Raw genomic sequence first — 7,971 nt, forward strand, 5'->3', positions numbered from 1 at the left:
GGCTTGCCCTTCCTAGCAACAGCTAAGCAGATACCTGCCTGTGGAACCTAATAGAAGGGAGCAGGTGAATTAATTGCTCCATTACTAGGCTGTGGAAAACAGAAATTCATAAATCAAAATAGATTACAGAAACGGTCTATTGCCTATACCCCTAAATTCAAGAACAGCTTTTTCACTAATTGGCTTTGTGAGAGTTACAGAAAGCTTAGCTGATGTGTGTGGCCTGATGTGAATGCATGCATGCAATGTGACGGAGGCATTTGTTGTGAGCAGTGTTTTCAGCTGTTCACTGTTTCCTTTTCATACAGCAGTCTTTTTAGAAGAGTCCTTTAAACAACAATTTACTGTAACTCCACCAGATAATGTATGAACATATCCATGGGGTTTGCATAATGACAATTACAATGTAGACACACAACACACAAGCATTTTGCGACTACAAGTAAAGTCAGTGCATAGCATTTTAGAATGCTGATCTACAATTGATTTTCAGCAACTTCCAATGTATCAAAGGTAGTCAAATTAATGAACTTTTGCCCAACATGAAAAGTTTACCAATGGATCAAAGTCCATTAACAATAGCTCTTGGCAAAGTTGACTGAAACACTAATATAAGCAGCACTGAGATATATGTAGACACTGCAAACTTACTGTGAGAAACTGATTTTGATTTTGCATGGTATGGTACATGTAACTACCAGTATGTCTGTTGTGAGGGTGTATGTGTGTCTGGTCTTGTGGTGTTTAGTTTGTTAAGACAAATGGTTGATTTAGGAGGGAGGGGAGTAGGGACAGGTGACAACTAGTGTGTAGACTGGATGCTACTAAGTTTGAAGTCACTTAATAGTATAAAGTCACTAAAAATGTGATTGTCATCAGGTTGCAATGTTTGATTTTGAGGGGGTATCAATCATAATACATGTATGAGTTCCCCTCAGAAACTGTGCGTGACACAAGGAGCAAACACACAGTGGCGTGAAGCGTTCACCCATGCAGAGACGCTGTAAATGCTTGTTCCGCTACGTATTTTCGAAAGCAATTCGCATTTCGTTATAATGGAGCACATTTCTTTTGTTTTTCTTTGTCTGTGGCGCTCGGAAAAGACTTCGTTATAACGGAAATTTCGCTATAACCGTGTTCGTTATAAGCAAATTTTGTACCACAGACTTTAATGGTGATAATTTTGGGACCAGAAGATTTACTTCGTTATAACGAAATTTCGTTATAACCGTGTTCGTTGTAACGGGAGTGCACTGTATTGTGTATAGTAGATATGCACCAGAGGTAAACATCAGGTTGTGCAGCACCGCATTGTATTTGTTGTGCACTTCTTGCAACATCAAAAGACAACCAGGGGCGGATCCAGGAATTCTGCAAAGGGGGGCGTAACTTATTTTTGGTGCCACTTCCGGGTTTCATATCATTTTTTTTCTTTTTATTTCTTTTGTTTTTAACAATAAATAACGGGGGTGTGCGCCTCTTGCGCCCCCTTTGGATCCGCCACTGACAACTACAGTTCATGATGTCACCGCAGGACAATGTTATACAAAAAGTGTGAGATAATTCCACAAAATTCCAGTTTTTGTGAAAAGTTTCGACTTTCCCATTGCCTCAACTTGTTACTTACATACCTATGTCAAGGGGTACATTATTGCCCCAGCTTTCTGACAGAGGCATAAGTCCAGCGCTCTTCCATTATGCTAGAAGAGTGAAGATGTTGAGCTTTCTTCATACAGTCAAAGCTGTCTATAGCAGCCATCCAAGGGAGACGACAAAAGGGTGGCTATTACAGACAGGTGGCCGCTGTAGACAGGGTCTTTAACATACAACTGTAGCTTTTTCAGGGGGAGAGAGAGATATTTTAGTGACCATATAGGGCAAGTGGCTGCCAAGGCAGGTTTGAATGTATTTTCTTTATACCATCGTCCATGTCTGATGTCACAAAATGTAGCCTTCTCATCCTGCAATTGCTGCAAATGCATTAAAACTTGAAAGATGCTTAACTTTTAAACGCATCAACCAATTTTACTTAAACTTCACTGATGTGTTCTACTAATATTGCTGCATTCACTCAATCCACATACATACAGTTGTATCTGGGTTTCATTCCCCTTTAAATTTGCATGTCATGAGTACCTCCCTGCAGCTGTTCCATCACATGATAATGATGCTGCACCACAAATTAAAATCTGTTACCCACATGAAATCACTTTTCTGGCAGCTGCATGAAGGAATTGCCTTTATGTTTCCTGGAGGATGTGTAGTGACACAATTCCCTGATTTATGTCCAGGAGAGCTTTAAAAATTTATGTTTTCAATAAAAAAATTTTAAAAAAATGAAGCTTCTGACATTTGTTCTGCAATGGACATCACAAACACATAGGGATGATTTATGATATAACAAATACTTTATCTAAATGAATACAAAAAAAAATATTTTTGAGTCGAAAGGATTACTTGCATTCATTTCATCGTTAAGTAGCAATGATTTTGTGACAATCGAGTTTACATATAAAAACATAAACACATCACGATAGATTCCACATAACATAGAAATGTACACAATGTGACAGCTATCCTTTTAGGTCACGCAGAACAAAACAAAACATAGTAGTCTAGTTTCTTAGTAAACCCAATCTACTCCAGAACAGGACTAACAAATAGCTAGCTTTAGATCTGCTACGCGAACGCTAAGACAATGCAGCCTCCCAGGCTGGACAATGGAAACAGCAGCCTGGTGCATGTGGGTAAGCACTATTTGGGCACCCGTCCCGCTTCATCATGAATATTCATCATCTACATGTATCCGTAATACCGTGGAAATACATGATTTTTACATTTCCCGGCAGCGTTTTTACATTTCCCGGCAAAACTGAACATTTTTCCATCTCCCGGCGAGACGTTTTAACATTCCCCGTTGATGCAATTTTTCGAGATTTTTATATTTCGGGGCAATACGTCTTTACATTCTATGGCACGTATCCAGCGTTCTGCCATTTACTAGTACAGTATCTTACTGCCTGATGAATATTCATGATGAAGCGGGACGGGTGCCCAAATAGTGCTTACCGGTGCATGTGCAGAAAACCATTTTTTGCCTACTGAGCATCGTCATAGTATTTGTGTCACAGATCTAAAGCTCCCTAATGTTAGATTGAAGAGCAGTTCAAAGTCTCCAGTGCAAAAGAAGTTCCTACTTGCAAGCCATTACAGGACATAGTACACAAAACTTGATATACATCTGTATAACACGCAATGAGAGCCACTAGTTATTCTTATGGATACTAAGGTTACAGGAATAGCACTACTTTCTGGGAGATGCAGCCCCAAAGAAAGTTTTCATGAAAATCATACAAAAACGTTTTTCATACAGAATCTTGTGTATAAATCTAGTCCCTCACTTTTTGAGCAATCGAGCTGAAATTTGGCACACGTGATCATGATGATGTGTAGTTGTTCAAGATATCTTGTCAGTCTATGGCGATGGTTAACATGGCACCAACATTAGTGGGGTGGCTTAGTGACAAATATACTGATAATCGTGACACGCCGGACAAAAGTGTCATTTTTTCCTCAGACATTTGTATATATATGAGGATCAAAATTAGGGGGTGCTCCAAGAAATCCGCTAACAGAAAAAATGAGAAAATGCCCTTAATTTGTACATAACAATAATGTCTGAATTCAAAGACTATACACAGGGCATTCGCCAGGTTTCTGTACAATGCAATGCAATGTACATGGTTGCTAGTCTTAAAATTCAGACCCATAATACGACATATTATGTGCATGTTTACAGTAATACACCATTTTTACTGGTTTTCCTATGGTAACAGGTGGTTAGTCTGTGCTGCAGACCTGAGGGAGGTGTGTTGGAATAGTCCAGTTTTCTTAAGCACCTTTTCATTAAATACTTTGATATAATTTCTGGTAAAGGATTTTTTTAGTACTGTCCTACCTCCTGTAGAGAAATAGCAAAGAGTGACATGTGACTCTGGCTCAGATACTTTAAATCTTGGGAAATGACTGAGCCAGGTGTAGGACTATGTCACAGCTCATTTTTTCTCCCAGAACTACTAGTTTACCAGTAGAAGAGCTGCATATTCCATTGAGAACTTAAGGTTTTGGGTATTGCCCTACATATTTCCTAACAAATTTAACCCGTTTCCTCCAAGATTGTGTGAATTCCATAGGTTTAGCGCAGGGATTACCTGGTTCCCGTAAGCAATTTTTATAGTCCGCACTTCCCCTCTCTATATGTTTCTTATTTCTTATGGGGGTTATTCAAATGTTTAAAAAGGTTAAAAGTTTGTTTTCATAGCTGAAGTTGAATTTAGACAATTTGAATATTTCTAAAAATATATTGATATTTGTAATTTCACTCATAAAGACTTAAAGTGGTTTGAATATTTTTGGTCTGATAGCTATGTATAGACATGTTATTAAAAAGTAAAAGCAATGTTTGATTGGTTCACATTATCCAAAGAGGGTGGGATGTAGTTGGCTGGTGAACAAAGTCTATGGGGAAGTTTAAAAAGTTGATAGAAATAAAACAAAATCAGCATAGAGCAGAATCTAAATCACAATATAATATGACAAAATTCCCGACCCCAAAGACGGTTGATTCTATGATGCTTTATGTCAAAATACAGTCCACCCAAAATACATGTGATTGATAGGAGGAAAAAGTATAGTACATTAAAAACAATATAGTTCAACTAACCCCATTAGTCCAGCAGCATAATGAAATGATTGTTAAGTTTTATCGTCTTGTCAATTGAAGATGATGTTACATAATGACAATTATCAAAGTCAGCTAGATCTACTAGTATATCAAGAAACCAAAAAGAAGGGGTGGGGTGGGGTGGGGAGAGAAGAATGAAGTAAGTTATTAGTATCTGTAGTTTTGGTTTTCAGTATATTCATTTTAATTTCCTTAATTTCCGTTAGGTCATCATGGATTGGAGCATTTGTGTACTAGTAATCTGCCAGGAACAAACACAAGAAAAACTTAAAGGTCCTATATATACACTTTTGGGAGAGTGACTTGAAAAAAATGTTCAGGATATTACATTTTATGAATAGGCTATGTGTAGGTCTGAGGGCATTTCATGAAGCATTTTGTCCGACAAGTTGTCGGACCAATTTGCTCTCTGCCAATCAGATGCAAGGATTTCTGTAGTTTGTAACAGTTTGTCAGAAAAATATCTGACCAAACTGCTTCATGAAATGCCCCCCTGTTGTATCACAAGACATCCTACCATATACAGTTTTTGCAATCAAAGCAAACATATAAAGAGATATCAGTATTTTTCTCATTAAAGCATAAATGCGGACGGTTTAATCTGGAAACATGTTATCATAGAAATATTGTTCACATTTTGTGTTATTAACAATACTTAACATTGATTATACAGATTCATTTTTTTTTTACAGAGGTTCTTTCTATCCGTAACTCACACTTAAGAATAATTTTCAAGCACTAATTTTGGGTTTTTGCCTTTAATTATCCACACAAAGGAGGACTCAATGCATAAAAGGTGTATGCTTTATTTTTGGAAAATGTTGAGGAGATCAGGAAAATTATATATATTGATGTAGATTTTGGACCTGAAGGAGCAGTTGAAGCATTGTTAAGAAACAATGCCTTGTGGCATCGTTCTTATCATCAAAAATTAATAATGACAAACTCAAATGAAAATTGGAGGGGGGAAGAAAAGATGAACATAATGACATGAGACAGCTTGGTAAAGATTAAACGCTAAAATAGACAAAGCAGCCTCTTTTCTCAGTTTATACTTATCCAGAGTGTGTGCTTTCTTTCCAGTACCGGTATTGTTATTTAGATAGGTTAGGGGAATCTCTTTGAATTGTGTGATACATCATTTTAAAGCTTACAGTCTGCTCTTTCAGAATCTGTCCTTAAAGGACAAGTCCACCTTCATGCACACGTGGATTCAGTGAATACAACAATATTAGTAGGACACATCACAGAAAGCTTGGAAAAAATCGTACAATCCGTTCAAAAGTTATGATTTTTTAAGGTATCTGCACAGTCGCGGCTGGATGAAAAGACTACCACAGTGTATGATGTCACATGCGCACATTCTAAGGAAAATAAAATGAGAATTTCACAAAACCATACTTTTTGAATAAAGTTCACATAGTTTCTTTGACTTGCTACTGACGTATGTCAAGGGTAATATTATTCCCCCTGCCTTCTGAAAGAGAAGTCGAGTATCCTTTTGTAAGCGAAAATAATTTATGTTGAATTTTCTTTATTCATTCTTTATATCGTTGTACACATGTGACATTACAAGGTATAGTAGTCTTCTCATCCAGCCTCGACTGCATGAGGAGAAACTTAAAAAATTCATAACTTTAGAACGGATTGTCCAATTTTCCTCAAACTCTCACTGATGTGTTCTACTATTGTTGCTGCATTCATTCAACCCACATGCTATAAAGGTGACAAATCTTTGTCTGGCGACTTTTTTGTTGATCAATTATACCAACCCTGATGGAAATCTCTTCAAATTCATAAGTTCTGAAGTCTCCTTTAAGTTTAACCAAAATCTATATATGTAGTTGCCATGGCAACATACTACTTAACACTAATGAAAAGTATTTCAAACCTCTATACATCCCATCGATCAGTTGTACCTATTCAAATGGAATCTCTTCCAAACTGGAAAATAGCCTCCTGTAACTAACTAACAATTAAAAACCCTAGTTTTGGGTTGCCATGGCAACGCACAAATCAACAATTATATTTGACCCCTGGTTTATACTCTTGGTACCTTCTATACAACGTTCATATCAAACTTTGTGAAAATTGAATCTTCCTACCTGGAGAAATAAACAAAAACATGATTTTTAGAAAAAAAGTTCATTGACCTTTGACCTTTGACCTTTGGAAAATTCACTCCAAATTCAATCAAAATATTTTACTTGTTCTCAATATTCTTCCTGCCAAGTTTTATCCAGATTGGATATTCCTGACCTGAGAAATAGCCAAAAAACCTATTTCACAAATAAAGGTCATTGACCTTTGACCTCTGACCTCCTTCCCAGCATCAATTTTCTTGGAGCACCCTATTTTTTGAGAAGGTACATCATGAAGTACCTTTGGTGAAAAAATCATGCTTTTGTCCGCCGTGTCACGATAATTTCACTAAGCCACCCCACTACATCAAGTGTTGATATTCTTGGTTTGGTGGGGTATTTATCACCTTCAGTGCTGGTTCTACTTGTTACTGACATTGATATCCAGTGTCAATAGACCATAATCAATGTACTTGTGTCCCTCGGACAAATCCTGAATGGGCTTTAAAATATTAGTCTTTGCTTACTGACTATCACCAATAAATTGAGTATATGAATATAAGAACGACCCAAGTCCATGGAAGACCATTTTGAGTAAACTAAAAAAAAACTTCATATCTTTTTTATTTGTCCAATAATATTCTATTTAACTGTGATGGGAAGGCAACATTGTATATACAAATTAGAACATATATTATTATGACAATTAACATTTACATTCATTGTGGCGAGGCCATTTTGTGTGGTGGACTTGGGTCGTTCTTTGGTTCATATGGACTTGGGTCGTTCTTTGATTCATATACATGATATTCTGCTATAGAGATGAGAGAAGGATGAGAGAGGGTGCTATTATGAATGTAAGAATGACCCAAGTCCTTCATTCTTACATTAATATAAGATTTAACTCATTCATTTCAGTCACTTCCGGGGGTAATTAGGATTTATCATTTATACACAAGATGAGTCCATGCATAAGCTACAATTTCCCACGTCAAACTGAATTTGGCCAAAAATTGGACTTGGGTCGTTCTTATATTCAGGTCTTCAATTGTAATTCCTCTTTGCTGATTTCAACCAGTACCCAAGTCAGACAGTACTTAACCATAGCAGGAGATTTTGGGAGCTCACATTCCACAAGAATGGAAG

Source organism: Diadema antillarum, unplaced genomic scaffold (assembly GCF_040938485.1).
Source record: "Diadema antillarum isolate AM-2024a unplaced genomic scaffold, OU_Dant_1.0 seq00002073_RagTag, whole genome shotgun sequence".
Lineage (NCBI taxonomy): Eukaryota > Metazoa > Echinodermata > Echinoidea > Diadematoida > Diadematidae > Diadema > Diadema antillarum.